Below are 16,827 nucleotides of genomic sequence, written 5' to 3' on the forward strand. Positions count from 1 at the left end.
TTTTCCAGGTACATGAGAAATCATTTCCAGAACTCAGAAGTTGAAGAATGGGGCTAGAGAGAATTCAGAAGAAAGTGTTGGGGGCATAGGCGCTGGAAGTAGGGATGCGGGCTGCTGCAGCACCCTCAGAATAAGCATGCTGAACTTCAGAAGGTGAATGAGAAATAAAGATGCCTTTAAAGTTTGTGTTTATTTTGTCACATTTCCTATGTGTTCAGAGACAAAGCTCATATGTGGCAGGATATGTTGTGTAAAAAATGTTGCTTATTCTTTTATCAAAGAAACAAGTTTTTACATTTGTTTCTCTGAGTAGAAAGTGAGGATTTTGTAAAAGTGACTTAGGTAGCAATCTCCCAGAAGTACAAAGAATGAATGAAAGGCTGTAGGATGTCATTTGTTGTAACACACAACAACATGTAAATGAATTAAAATCATTTTTCAAAATATACCATTAGTTGGGAAAGCACAATAAATAATTTTTTTTGTAATTCTAAAGTGTGGTGGAGACAAATACTTTAATAGGATCAAAACTAAGCCAGACCCTTTAATGGCTGATGCACAATTTATTCATATTCTCTGAAACCTGATTTCTGCACATTATTGTTTGTGCACAGAGTTTATCAGTAAAATTACTTGTCTATGCAAATTTAGCGGCTATTTCAACTGAAAATGTGCTGTCTGTAAATGACTGTGCATTACCACACCAGTACTCCAAAATTCACCATTGTCTACATACCACACCTTTACCATTCTCTTGCTGAATGGGCTTGGCACTCTCCTGCTGAATGGTCTTGGTACATTCGCTATATTTACTCTTTGTGTAATGATTGGATTTTCACAAGCCTTGTCTCTTAAATGATATACCAATAATGGCAGCACCCTCACTGCAAATTTTGCCAGCACTATTTGTTGGGTGATAATCTGTGTCTGAGCTGTCATCTTTAAGGAATGGAAAGGACAGTGGGTCGGGCTGGAAATAGTTATGAAATTTGGGCGCACAGCAAGACATTTAAAGCATTCTATTGTTCAGAACAGTGGTTTTGAGGTTTCGACTTTCAGAGCTGTGTAGTTTTCCAGATCCCTTTGAAACATTGACTTTCTTTGTTGTTACTAGACCCTTTTTCATGGCTTCAGCTCATACTGAGACTCGAAGGTGTGCGGCCACCCACTGCACTTGACAGGGACAGAGGGCTGCACGTTTACTGCAAATTGCTTGGCATGGCTAATACACTAGTCTCTCATTCATTCCATGGAGTGCCAATCCCTCAGAACAGGAATGGCTATGTCAGCCTTCCCTGAAAGCATTCCTCTGTGGTATCTAGTGGTATAATAGTAGCCTGCAGAGGTAGTTGAGAGGGCATTCAAAGAAGACTCTTGGAGAAGCCAGGCACTTTTTTCGTTGGATGGATTCAATCAGTGCTTAAGTTGTGAATAAAAACGTGTCAGTGCTCAAAGCCCTCCTCTTAAATACGCGGCTGCTGCAATTAAATGTGGAAACACGGAATACTGAGGCAGTGTAATCCTGAAGCCATCTCGGGCCTCTTCAATCCATATAAAGCCACTCCCTGCCCCTTCAGCTCATTCTTGCAGCTTTCTACTTTCTCACACTGTGACGCTTTTTCGTTTTTTCCTTCTTCCGTCCTTCTCATATGTTTTTTTTTACTCGCAGCAAATGCTTAAGACAGAAGAATAAGCCCCGGCCCTCAAAAATAAGTGCCGGTGCTAAGCACCGGAAACAACAAGCACAAAATAAGCACTGGATTCAATGAAACTTAAGAAGCGTGCCTGATCAATTGAGGTTTTACATGCAACCGGAGGTGGTTGAACTTCTCCGTTATCCCTGAAGACTGTAAGCTACATTTTCACAGTTCAGACGTATCTTTCTGAATGGCTGATACTGCATTTAGAATTTATTTCCACATTTTAAAGTATGCTGTTTTATTCGTAGGTGAGTATATATTCTGCGTTCAAAAAATGAACATTAATGATAATGGAGAAGGCACATTTAGTCCTGCTTTGGTCTTTAAATGTCAACCTTATCTTCATATCACAGTCTCAAACACACAATGGCCCTGATTACGACTACACTGGAGGAGAGCTCTGGCATTTATCCACCCGAAAAATCTCGCACCATAAGGAGCAGAATTCATCCGGTGTGATAAATAGCACCCTTTGTAAATTTTGACCTACAAACGAGCCTTAATTTGCTGGTGCTTTTCTTACAAAAATCAGCATGACCCAGTATTTACTGAAAATCTTTCCCCTGGTAGATTTTTGCCGGTCTGATCAGCCGAAATTTAGCTGTGGCGAAATTGCGAGGGTATACAGGAGCGTGTGTTAATAGGATTTAATGCGCATATTAAACCTGTGAGCATAAGTAGAGCCTCCAGATCAGTCTGTAGAGACTAAGGGCCATATTTATACTTTTTTGCGCCGCATTTGTGTCATTTTTTTACGCTAAAGGGGCGCAAACTTACAACATACAATTGTATTTTGTAAGTGTGCGCCGCTTTTGCGTCAAAAAAGCGGCGTAAATGTGGCACTAAAAAAGTATAAATCAGGCCCATAATTGTATTTTGTAAGTTTGTGCCGCTTCTGTGCCAAAAAGTGACTCAAATGCAGCACAAAAAAGTATAAATATGGGCCTGAATATATAATGTAAAATAGCTACAAACCCAGCAGTCATAATAATTCCTGTACACATTCAAGAAAAGTGAAGCATAGGGTTCTGGTTATGCTTCACCAATAGGACAAATAGTTCATGACATAGAAGAGCATTCACAGACTGTATATCATGGGAGATAATGCAATGAGCTACATCTACCTGACCTCTGAGAAGCACAATCTGTTACAGGAAGAGAATACACCAGATAGCTGGTGTAATATTGCTAAATACACTGAAAAGAAAAAATGAGAAGCTTCGTTAAAATATTAATGTGGACTTGGGCAATAATGCATTTTCCAATGGCCTGATTGCTATTTTAATGAATTATTTAATATTAACATATCAGGAGTCATGTAGTATATATTTGGCGGTATTCCATTTCATTTCACACCACACACAAACTATTTTAGCAGTTATTTGATTCTAACGAAATTATAAACTACTAAATAACATGTTTAATGCAGTGAATTGGGTCGACTGGGTGGATAATTGATTTTTCTGAAGGATTTTTATTTCACCAAATTTAAATAATTGATTTATTACATTTTAATGTGGCTCAGCGTAGGTTAATCAAGCTGCTGTAAAATGTGATCATATGTAAAACCAACAAGGTTATGTAAGTAATACTTGAATTAATCTCAGGCACTGGCAATCGCTCGGGCCGCATCCTAACCGCTTGTTTTTTTGCCCAGCTCAGTTTGGGCCCAGCCATATGCAACTCAGTCTTGACCCTTCTCCTCATGGGAAAAGTCCAGACCGAACTGCCAACTAGGTCCTCCCTGAACTGGAAGACAAGCAACCTAGGACCTGTTTTGCCACAGCATGGTTCCAGGGGGCAAAGTGAGCCCAGGACCCACTTCTGGGCATACCCAGCAAACTTAGGGCATCAAATGCACAAACAACAAAGTGATGGACAGAATGCTTGAATTCATCTCAGCCACTGGCAATCACTCAGAGCCACATCCCAATTTATTGTTTTTGCCCACCATGTCACCTCAGTTTGGACCCAGCTATATGCATATCAGTCTTGACCCTGCTCCTCGTGGGAACAGTCTACCCTGAACTGCCAAGCGAGGCCCACCCTGAATTGGAACACAAGCAACCTAGGACTGGTTTTGCCCAAGTTAGGCCTCTTCAGTCAGGTATAGCATGGTTCCAGTGGTGCAGTTAGCCTTGGACCGATGTCTGGGAATACTTGGGGCACTTAGGACGTCAAATGCAAAAACAGCAAGGTGATGAATTGAGCCCTGGAATTAACCTCAGCCACTGGCAATCGCTTGGGCCGCATACCAATCCATCATTTTTTGCCCACCATTCTTCCTCAGCTTGAACCCAGCTATATCCAAATCAATCTTCAACCTGCTCCTCAAGGGAACAGTCAAGCCTGAACTGCGAGGCCAGGTCCTCCACAAACTGAAAAACAAGCAACCTAAGATAACTTTCGCCCTTGTTAGAGCTTCTCAGCCGGGTATGGCATAGTTCCAGTGGTGCAGTGAGCCAGGGACACATATCTTAGCCTACCCACTGCATGTAGGGTGCCGAATACAAAAACAAAAAGGTGATGGGTGGAGTACATGAATTATTCTCAGCCACTGATAATTACTTGGGCCACGTTCCGATCTATTGTTGTACCCCACCAGGCCTCCTCAGTTTGGACTCAGACATAGGCAAATCAGTTTGAACCTGCTCCTCATGGGAACAGTCCAGCCTGTACTGCCAGGCCAGGTCCTCCCTGAACCGGAACACTAGCAACCTAGGACTGGTTCTGTCAAGTATAGAATGGTTTCAGTGGCAAAGTGAGCCCGGGACCCATGTCTGGGTATACTAGGCACATCTAGTGCATCAAATCCAAAAACAACAATGTGATGGATGGAATGCTGGAATTAATCTCAGCCACTGGTAATTGCCGGGGGTGCATCCCAGGCTATTCTTTTCCACACACCATTCCACCTCAGATTTGAACCAGCTTTATGAAAATCAGTCTTGACCCTGCTCCTCATGGGAACAATCCAGCCTGAACTGCCAGGCCAGGTCCTCCTTGAACCGCAACACAAGCAACCTAGGAGCAGTTTAGCCCTATTTAGGCCTCCTCAGTCATGTATAACTTGGTTCCAGTGGCACAGTGAGCCCAGGACCCATGTCTGGGCATACCCAGGGCACTCAGGGCATCAAATGCAAAAACAACAAGGTGATAAATGAAATTCTTGAATGAATCAATTAATATCAGCCACTGGCCATCGCCAAGGCTACATCCCAGTCTGTTGTTTTTCGCCCACCATGCCACCTCAGTTTGAATCCAGCCAAATGAAAATCAGTCTTCACCCTGCTCCTCATAATAACATCCCACCTGGAACTGCCAGGCCAGTTTCTCCCTGAATCAGAACACAAGCAGCTTAGGTCCAGTTTCACCATCGTTAGTGCTCCTCAGCCAGGTTTAGCATAGTTTCAGTGGGACAGTGTGCCCAGGATCCATATCTGAGCACACCACGGGCACTTAGGGCATCAAATGCAAAAACAACAATGCTTGAATTGATCTCAGTCACTGGCAATTGCTCAGGCCGCATCTCAATCTATAATGTTTTGCCGACCATGACACTTCAGTTTGGACGCAGCCACATGCAAATCAGTCTTGACCCTGCTCCTCATGGGAACAGTAAACTCTTAACTGACAGGCCAGGTCCTCCCAGACCTGGAACACAAGCAACCTAGGACCAGTTTCATCCTAGTTAGGGCTTCTCAGCAATGCTTAATTTGTAAATAAAAACGTGCCGGTGCCCAAAGCTCTCCTTTGAAACATGCAGCTGCTATAATTAAATGTGCGAGTATGGAATATTGAGGCAGTGTAATCCTGAAGCCAACTCAGGCCTCTTCAATCCATTTAAAGACACTCCCTGTACCTTAAGCTCACTCTTGCAGCTATCTGCTGTCTCCCATTGTGACATTTTTTCGTTTTTCTCTTCGTCCGTCTTTCCTATTTGTGTTTTTAGCTCACATTAAATGCTTCAGGCAGAAAAATAAGTACCAGTCCTCAAAGATAAGTGTTTGTGCTCCAAACTGGAAACAACAAGCACAAATCAAGCACTGCTTTACAGCCATGTATAGCATGGTTGCCATAACACAATAAGCCCCTGAGCCACGTCTGGGCAGACCCGGCACACTTAGCGCATCAAATGCAAAATCAACACGGTGATGGATGGAATGCTTGAATGGATCTCAGCCACTGTTAAGCGCTCAGGGCTGCACCCCAATCCATCGTTTTTCACCCCTCATCCCACCTCAGTTTGGAACCTCCTCCTGATCAGAACATTCCAGCCTGAACTGCCAGGCCAGGTCCTCACTGAACTGGAACACAAACAACCTAGGACCAGTTATGCCCTAGTTAGTGCTCTTCAGCCATGTATAGCATTGTTCCAATGGCACAGTGAGCCCAGGACCCACATCTGGGCTCACCGAGCCACTTAGCACATCAAATGCAAAAACCAACAAGGCGATGAATTGAATGCTTGAATTAATCTCAGCCATAGGCAATCACTAGGGCCGCATCCCACATATATATCGTTTTTTGCCCACCATGCCACCTCAGTTTGGACCTAGCTATCTTTAAATCAGTCTTGACCCTGCTCCTCATGAGAACAGTTCAGCCTGAACTGGCAGATCAGGTCATCCCTGAACCAGAGCACAAGCAACCTAGGAACGGTTTTTCCCTAGTTAGGTATTATAGCATGGTTCCAGTGGCCAAGTGAGCCTCAGACCCACGTCTTGGCATACCCGGTGCAGTTAGGACATCAAATGCAAAAACATCAAGGTGATGGGTGAAATGCTTGAATTAATCTCAGCCACCGGCATTTGCTTGGGACTGCATCCCAATCCATCATTTTTCACCCACCATTCCACCTCAGTTTGTACCGAGTCAAATGCCCATCAGTCTTGACCCTGATCCTCATGGGAACAATCCAGCCTGAACTGCGAGGCCAGATCCTCCGAGGACCCATATCTGGACATACTAGGAACATCTAGTGCGTTGAATCAAAAAACAACAATGTGATGGAGGAATGCTTGAATTGATCTCAGTCACTGGCAATTTCTCTGGCCTCATCCCAAATTCAATGCTTTCTTTAACCATGCCACCTTAGTTTGGACCCAGCTATATTTAAATCAGCTACATGCAAATCAGTCTTGACCCTGCTCCTCATGGGAATGGTACAGATTTGAACTGCCAGGATAGGTCCTCCCAAAACTTGAATGCAAGCAACCTAGGACCAATTTTGCTCTAGGTAGGGCCTTTCAGCCAGGTATGGCATGGTTGCATGGCACAGTAAGCCCTGGAGACATGTATGGGCATACCCGACACACTTATGGCATCACATGCAAAATCAACAAGGTGATGGATGGAATGCTTGAAATAATCTCAGCCACTGTCACTCACTCAGGCTGCATCCAAATGCACCATTTTTGACCAACCATACAACCTCAGTTTGGACCCAGCCATAGGCAAATCAGTTTGCTCATGCTCCTCATGGGAGTCCAGCCTTAACTGCCAGGCCAAGTCCTCCCTGAACCGAAACACTAGCAACCTAGGACTGGTTTCACAACAAAGTGAAAAATGTAATGCTTGAATTAATCTCAGCCACTGACCATCACCAAGCCTACATCCCAGTCTATTGTCTTTCACCCACCATGCCACTTCAGATTGGACCCAGCAATATTCAAACCAGTCTTGTCCCTGCTACTCATGGGAACAGTCCAGCCTGAACTGCCAGGAAAACATCCTCCCTGAACCAGAACACAATCAATCTAAGATTGGTTTCACCCTATTTAAGGCTCCTCAGTCGGGTGTAGCATGGTTCCAGTGGCACCGTGAGCCAAGGACCCATGTCTGGACATACTAGGCACACCTGGTGCGCCAAATCCAAAAATAACAATATGATGGATGGAATGCTTGAATTAATCTCATCCATTGGCAATCGCCGGGCTGCGTCCCAATCTATTGTTTTTCACCCACCATGCCACCTCAGATTGGACCCAGCCATATGCCAATCATTCTTGTTCCTGCTCCTCATGGGAACAGTCCAGCCCGAACTGCCAGGCCAGGTCTTCTTTAAACCAGAACACAAGCAAACTAGGACCAGTTTAGCCCTATTTAGGGCTCCTCAGTCAGGTACAGCATGGATCAGAGGACCCATGTCTGAGCATGCCCAGGGCACTTAGGGAATCAAATGCAAAATCAACAAGGATGGAATTCTTAAATTAATCTCAGCCACTGGCAATAGCCCATGCCACATCCAGTCTATTGTTTTTCATCCACCATTCCACCTCAGTTTGGAGTCAGCCATATGCAAATCAGTCTTGACCCTGCTCCTCGTGAGAACATTCCATCCAAAACTGCCAGGCCAGGTCCTCCTGAACCAGAACACGAACAGCATATGACTGGTTTGACTCTAGTTAGTGCTTCTGAGCCAGGTATGGCATAGTTCCAGTGGGACAGTGTGCCCAGGACCCAGGTCTGGGTATACACAGGACACTTAGGTCTTCAAAGGCAAAAACCACAAGGCGATGGATAGAATGCTTGAACTGATCTCAGCCACTGGCAATTGCTCAGGCTGCATCAGAGTCTATCATTTTTCACTGATCATGCCACTTCCATTTCGACCCAGCGACATGCAAATCAGTCTTGACGCTGCTCCTCATGGAAATAGTACAGGCCGATCAGCCATGCTATGACCTCCCAGACCTGGAACACAAGCAACTGAGGACCAGTGTTGCCCTAGTTAGGACTTTCAGCCAGGTATAGCAAGGTTGCCATGGCACAGTAAGCCCTGGAGATACTTATGGACATGCCAGGCACACTTAGGGTGTCAAATGCAAAATCAACTACGTGATGGATGGAATGCTTGAATTAATCTCAGCCACTGTTATTTGCTCAGGGCTGCATCCCAAACCCTTGTTTTTCACCCACCATCCCACCTCAGTTTGAACCTACCCACATGCAAATCAGTCTTGACCCTGCTCCCCATGAGAACATTCCAGCCCAAACTGCAAGGCCAGGTCCTCACTGAACTGAAACACAAACAACCTAAAACCGGTTACTTCTTAGTTAGGGCTCTTCACCCAGGTACAGCATGGTCCAGTGAGCCCAGGATCCACACATGGGCATACTTGAGGCACTTAGGGTGTCAAATGTCAAAATAACAACAAGGTGATGAATTGAATGCTTAAATCAATCTCAGCCTCTGGGGATTGCTGGGGCTGCATCCCAATACGTGAAATTTTTGCCCACCATGCCACCGCAGTTTGGCCCCTGCCATATTTAAGTCAATCTTGACCCTGCTCCTCATGAGAGCAGTCTAGCCCGAACTATCAAACCAGGTCCTCTCTGAACCAGAAGAAAAGCAACCTAGGACTGCTTTCACCCTAATTAGGGCTTCTCCTGAAGGTATAGCATGGTTCCAGCGGCACATTGATCCCGGGACTCATGGCTGGGCATACCCAGTGCACTGAGGGCATCAAATACAAAAACAACAAGGTGATGAATTGCATGCTTGGATCTCAGCCACTGACGAAAGCTTTGGGCTGCATCCCAATCCTTTATTTTTCGCTGACCATGCCACCTCAGTTTGGGCCCAGCCACATGCAAATCAGTCTTGATCCTGCTCCTCATTGGAACAGTCCAGCCCAACTGGCAAGCTAGGTCCTCCCTGAACCAAAATACAAGGAACTTGGGACCAGTTTCACCCTAGTTAGATGTTTGAAATGGGGTCTCTGGTTGGCAGTCAGTTTACACCCAGTCCAAGTGAGGACCCTAACTCTAGTCAGGGTAAGGGAGTTACACTCCTTAGATATCCCATGGTCACCCACTTGGTAGCGTGGCACAAGCAGTCAGGCTTATCTCAGAGGCAATGTGTTAAGTATCCATACCATCACACAGTACCCAGTGAAAACAGTACAAATGGACATTAAACCATTTTAGAAAAATAACCAATATTTATCTACGTAATACAAGACCAAAGTCTCAAAAATCCAACATACACAAGCAAAGATATGAATTTTTAAGGATTACATTTCAGTATAACGCTTAGAAACACAATAGCTCCAACTGGGGCTATCACAACATAGTTGACTGAGTCGTTGACAACAGTAGGACGTCACTTGCAAGGGAGTGAGGTGCCGGTCATGGAGTCGCATGAACCCCGGGTGCAGTGCCTTTGAAACAAGGCAGAGTCAAAGATGTGGCACTGAGCCGGGGAACTGAAGCAGCCAGTGTTGCATCGGTTCCATGCTGCTAGGCAGGAGGTGAGGCATCAGTTCATTACTGATATGCAAGGGAGGTGAGTCGTTGATTTCTTACAGAAGCAATGGAGGTGAAGCTTATGGTCCGGCAGGGATGATAAGTCCAGCTGGTCAAGGCGCAATTGGGTGACATCTAGGGGTCACCAAGGGGCCACAGGAGCCACTGTGGAGTTGGGTGTCACGGACATCATTGACATGGCACTCAGGACACACAATGTCGTGGGACTTCAGAGGTGCTACAGAAAGTGTTGGCCTGTGGTGTCAGTCGCAGTCGTTGCACTTCAGCAGAGACCACAGTTTCGGGTGCAGACAGAGGTGCTGAGTCGAGCAGCTGTGTTGGATCTGGGGTTCTTCTTGTTTTATGCCGGATTTCACTCCCAAGGGCCCAGGAACTGGACTGGGCACCTCTTGGCAAGTCAGATCCTCAGCAAAAGAACCTCACTGGAAGGTGAAGTCTTTGATGTCCCTGAGCCTTCTTAACAGGAGGCAAGCTCAGTCCAAGGCCTTGGAGAAACTTCACAAGCAGGATACACAGCAAAGCCCTGTCTTTGTCCTCTCCAAACAAGACACAGCAACTGCAGGCCAAGGCAGCGAAACACACACAGAAAAGGGGCAGTACTCCTCCTCACATCTCTTCAACTCTTCTCCTTGGCGTAGTCTCCTCTTGATCCAGAAGTGTTCTAAACGTCTGGGGGTTCGGGTCCAATACTTATAAGCATTTCTGCCTTTGAAGTACGCAAGCTTCAAAGGAAAGTCTTGTAGTGCACAATCTCCTGCCTTTCTTGCACTGGTCCCAGACACACTCTAGGGGACTGGAGACTGCAATTTGTAAGGACAAGCACAGTCCTATTCAGGTGCAAGTGTCAGCTCCTCCCACCACTGTAGCCCAGGATAACCCATCATGGTTTGCAAGGCACACCTCTGCTCCATTTCTGTGACTGTCTAGAGTAAATTCAGAACCGGCCCAACTGTCATCCTGGCCCAGACATATAATCAGCAGCTAGGTAGAGGCACAGAATGAATAAGCAAAAAAAGGCCCAGTTTCTAAAAGGGGCATTTTTAAATTTACAATCTAAAAACCAACTTCACTAAAAGATGTATATTTAAATTGGTGAGTTCAGAGACCCCAAGCTCCAGATCTCTGTCTGCTCCCAAAGGGAAATTGCACTTAAAATATATTTCAAGGCAATCTCCATGTTAACCTCTGGGAAGGCTAGGCCTTGCAATAGTGAAAAACAAATTTGCAGTAATCCACTATCAGGACATATAAAAAAAACAACAGTATATGTCCTACCTTTGAAATAAACTGCACCCTGCCCATGGGGCTACCTTGTGGTTAACCTAGGGGTGTCTTACATGTACTAAAAGGGAAGGTTTGGGCCTTGCAAGTGGGTACACTTGCCAGGTTGACATGGTAGTTTAAAACTGCACACACGACACTGCAGTGGCAGATTTGAGACATGTTTACAGGTTACTCAAGCAGGGCACAATCAGTGCTGCAGGCCCACTAGTAGCATTCAAGTTACAGGCTCTGGGCACACATAGTGCACTTGACTAGGGACGTATTAGTAAATAAAATATGCCAAGCATGGATAACCAATCATAATCACTAATTACACAGGGAGCCCTTGCACTTTAGCACTGATCAGTGGTGGTAAAGTGCCCAGAGCACCAAAACCAGCAAAAACTAAATTCAGCACACAGTCAAAAATGTAGGAGGCAGTGGTAAAAAGACAGGGGGAACCATGCCAAGGATGCAGGTCTAACATTAGGGCTTTTCAGCAAGGCATAGCATGATTCCAGTGGGCAAGTGAGCCCCAGACCCACATCTAGGCATACCTGGCACACTTAGGGTGTCCAATGCAAAAACACCAAAGTGATGGGTGGAATGCTTGAATTAATCTCTGTCACCTGCACTTGCTTGGGACTGCATCCCAGTCCATTGTTTTTCACCCACCATTCCACTTCAGTTTGGACCCAGCCATATGGACATCAGTCTTGACCCTGCTCCTAATTGGAACAGTCCAGCCTGAACTGCCACGTCAGGTCTTCCCTGACCTGGAACAAAAGCAACCCAGGATCGTTTCTTTTATGTTTCAAAAACCTTTATTAATTTAAAATGGCAGACTGCATGTTTGTCAATCCATGTTTCAGGTGGTACGAAATTTGACTGAGGGAAGCCAGCACACAGTGCCAAGTTCTACACCAGGTTACATCTATTTGATATTGTATTCTGAATTAAAAGAAACTTAAGCAAGAGTATTAAAATACATGTAATTAGTAAGCCAAGAAATAAATACATCAAACAAACACATTAATTCATGTATTTGAAAAAACTCAACATCTGAAAACAACCATCACCCATGATCATCCCAACAGTTTTCCAAGAAAGCTGTCACTTTGCTCTCCTGTAACATGTCTTTGAACGTAAAAATCTTAAGCGGATAAATCGACACCTTCAAAAAGCAAGATATTCCTGGCTCTCCGCAGAGCACCTTTCAAGCAATTCACAACAATCTGTCATGGGGAGCTGAATCTGATCAGAACAAATACAATAAAATCTTTAGATAAAACCACATCTGCATTTAGAGAAGATAGCCATGACACCGCTATAGCCCACACCTTTTGTGTTGTCCAGCAGTACAAACAAGGTGGTCAGAGGATTCCTCTGACAAACATTCTATCCTGACACAAAATGGGGCACTAGAACATTTTCACCAATTTAAAAAGAGGCAAGAGGCATGTGACCATGTACAATGAACCATGCCAGGTCATAATGGATACTAAGCAGATTCCGTACAGAAACAATATCCCAAAATGCTTTTAAAGTCTGATCTGAAAATTCGCTGATTGATATCCCAAAGGAATTCCTTTTACATTGTGTTTCTTAATTAATTTCCTGGCCTAAATCTAAGAAAAATGGCATGATTCTGAATCAGGCATAAGTTTAGGTACTGCCATGACCCATGTTCTGTATACCAGAAAATTTAACTAAAAACTGGCAAAAAAGACAACTCCTTTTCTTCCTTGTTCTGAGTAATGCTCACTTTTATCATATTGCCAATAAACAAGGGCTGTAAAGTGAGGCCAATGTTTGGAGCATTGTTGCCATCCAAAACCCCACAGTTTTAAACATGATCACACAAGTGATTTGTTGTTGCTCCTCTCCCCAAGTCAACAAAAAAAAACACCTTTGTATTAGTGTCAGGTAGTATTGTGGGATGAGGTAAACCACAGTAACATACAGAAGGCTTGACAGAAATTGTGCCTTTGCAACAAGAATTTTACTAGTCATAGTGAGACCCCGAAGTGTGATATTTTGCTTGACCTAGATCATGCTTTCTGACCAGCGCTGCAAGCTACCACCCTCTCCAAAAAATAGACCAAGAACTTTGATGCAATCTTGCATCACATTAACGCCCCAATCAATCTTGTCCTCTTTCCAGATCACTTATGAACACTCACTCTTTGCTAGGTTAATTTGTGATCAGGATGCAAAAGGAAACCTACTGCAATACCACAAAATCTGTTGCATAGAAATGTCTGAACAAAAAGAAGATATCATCCATATATGCAGAAGAAATACAAGAACACCCCATTCCTCTTGGGACAGGGGTCCCTTTAATCAGCTTATCAGCCTTCAGAGTAGCAATAAAGGGTTTGATGGCCAAAATTGCATACCTCTTTCTTTTTATGTCTTCAACTACAAAATCACTTTCAAGATCTTACTTGTCTTCAACAGACAAAGATAACTGCAAATGTTGGAAGAAAAATTCACAGTCTAAGAAAATATACACAGTCGCATTGTATAATTCTTGAGGGTCATAAAGTTCTTTATAGAAGCAATGTAAACATTATGTGATACCTTTAGTAGTGGTACGCATGTTACCCTGTGAGTCCAACATGGCATCGATAATTCTCCCACTAGCTCCAGCCTTCGGAAAGAAGAATCTAGAGCAGGTCTCATGTTTGTCCAAGAATTGAGCCCTACTGTAGGGAATCTAACGTTTTGTAAAATCATTGTACTATGAGGATATTCTCTGTTTGCACAAAATTATGTCTGCTTGCACATCAAACCCATACTTTAAAAAGTTTGGACAAATTCTGGAGTTGGATTCGTAAGTGGCTGATTCTTCATCTTCTCTCTCTAGCCACTCTAGTTCCCTTGTGAATAAAGAAGGACCGTATATGGATCTTAATGTCCTCACTTATTGAGGGAAAAAGAATTTTCAGGGATCGCCAATTCTGGTAGTGATACCTAAACTTTTCATGAGTGGCTTTGTTTTTAAGTAAATTAATATTTAGTTTCCACAGTCTTTTCCCTCTAAGAGATATCTCAGCTATGGACACATCAATTGTAATGAGGTTGTGGTCTGAAAAGAAAACTGTCCTTTCTGATAAACTTGCAAAGATAACATCAAAGAGAGACAGGGGAAGAATCTGAACCAATACAATCGTATCCTGGATCAATAGGGTGTAACACTCTGTAGTCATCCTGTAAATGAAAATCAACAATGATATTCAGCAGTGATTTGGAGCTAATGTCAAAATAGACTGTGGAACAAGATGTCATATCTTTAACATCCAATAAAGTTAAAATCATTTCCCAAAAACATTTGTGTTGCATAAAATGAGCTGTGGTAGTAAGCTCAAACCATTGTCCCTGCATGGCAATGAGGTAGGGCAATACCCATTCTTAGACCTGACACTCATGGTATGGTTTCCCCAGACTTTTTTTGCCTCCAAACTTCCTGTTTGCTGGCTTAAGAACTCTGGGCACCTGACCACTGCTGACCAGTGCTAAAGTACATGCACCCTTTCCCTAAACATGTTACCATTGGCTTATCCACAATTGGCATATTTAAGTCCCTAATAAAGTGCCCTGGGCCTGTAAATTAAGGCCCATATTTATACTCTGTTTGCGCCGGATTTGCGTCATTTGTTTTATGCAAATCCGGCACAAACTTAACTCCATATTTATATTTTGGCACTAGAATGTCTAGTGCCAAAATATTGGAGTTAACAACATTTTTTGCCTGCGGAAAACTACTTTGCGTCAATGAGATGCAAGGTAGGTGTTCCCAAGCAAAAAAAGCCTCAAAGGCCCTAGCGCCGTATTTATACTCCCATGCAAAAATCTTGCACGGGAGGAGGACAACCTTAAATAATCGCACCAGGCCTGCTTAGCGCCATTATTTAACACTTGGGTCTGGGCAGGCGTAAGGGGACCTGTAGGCAGATTTCCATGGTCAGAGGCCATGGAAAATGCCAACAGGTGCCCTTTCCTGTCCCCAGGGACACCCCACCCACCCCTACCCACACCAGGAGGTCACCTACAGATGGGGTACCCATCCGAAGGTAAGGCCGGGTGAGTATTATTTTTTTTGTCCAACGCCACTCGGGCCCTGAATTAGGGCCCCCTGCACAGAGCTGGCCCCAATGGCCATGCCCAGGGGACATTTGTCCACTGGGCATGGTCATTTGGGTGATGGGCATGGCTCATGTCTTTACTGAGACAGGAGCCATATTCATGGGGCTGGTGCGCCAGAAAATGACGCTACACTGCTCAGAGGCAATTTTTTTGCCTCTGAACAGTGTAGCGCAATAATTTAGCACACAAGCCCCGGTTCGCCCTATGTCTCCCCGGCCCTGTTTGTGTCCTTTACAAGGACGCTAACAGGGCCTTAGCGCCATTCCATAAATATGGCGCCCGGCCGGCGTCGTGGAATGGCACTAGCCGGTGCTATACTTTTTGAGACAAACCTGCGCTAACACAGGTTTGCGGCAAAAAGTATAAATCCTTCCCTAAATGCTACTAGTGGGCCTGTAGCACTGATTGTGCCACCCATTCAAGTAGCCCTTTGAACATGACTCAGGCCTGCAATTGGAGAGGCTGTGTGTGCAGTTTTAAACTGCCATGTCGACCTGGCAAGTCAACCCTCTTGCCAAGTCCATACAGTCCTTTTTAATACATATAAGCCACCCCTAAGGTATACTCTGGACAGACCCAACGGCATGGTGCACTTTATTTAATAGGTTGGATATTTTCTTTTAAGCTTCACATATCCAGGTAGTGAAAAACTCTTACATATATTTTTCATTACTTTAAGGCCTATCTCTCCCATAGGTTAACATTAGAATTGCCTTCTTACATTTTATAAACGTAATTTCCAATATGGAAGTGATGAAACCCCACAAAGGGCTGCATAAACTCCTGTAGTATGTCTGGAGCCAGGACAGGAAGGGCAGGGACGTTGTGCACTTCAAAGGCCTCTCTTTGAAGTCTCCCACACTTCAGAGGCATTACTGGGTATAAGAAATGGACATCTGACCATACCAAATTAGTACATTTTTCGACCTAAGGACATTCTGCCAGGAAGAAGTACTGCTGTGCTGCTGAAGGAACTGTCATTCTCCTGGAGCTCTACTGGACACCTGCTTTGCTGTGCCTGCCCTGCTGCCTGCTTCCCTCCTTGCCTGGAAGTGATAAGGACTGGACATGCACATTTCATCACCGGATCCAAAGTGACTCCACTGGCTTGCTGACTTTCCTTTTATTATGAAATCTCAGGGACATTAAATACATCACTCAGCTCTGCTACAGCTTCTGGACTTTGCCAACTGTGAGCCCTACCCTGCCGAGTGGTGCCAATCCACTACTGCACCCTTGTAAGTGGGCTCTGTAGCTGTTCTCTTCAGAAATCCATGCATCGTCATCACTGCACTGATGGGAACCACTGAATCTTCCCTATGTGCTGATGCATCACCACTGAGGACAAAGACATCACAGCACCAACTGTGTGGCTCAGAGCCGGCACATCACCTCAGTCCCAATGCATCACCTTTGCATTGCCGTCTGACCGGCTCGATGACAA

Source organism: Pleurodeles waltl, chromosome 10, assembly GCF_031143425.1.
Source record: "Pleurodeles waltl isolate 20211129_DDA chromosome 10, aPleWal1.hap1.20221129, whole genome shotgun sequence".
NCBI classification, from domain to species: Eukaryota; Metazoa; Chordata; class Amphibia; order Caudata; family Salamandridae; genus Pleurodeles; species Pleurodeles waltl.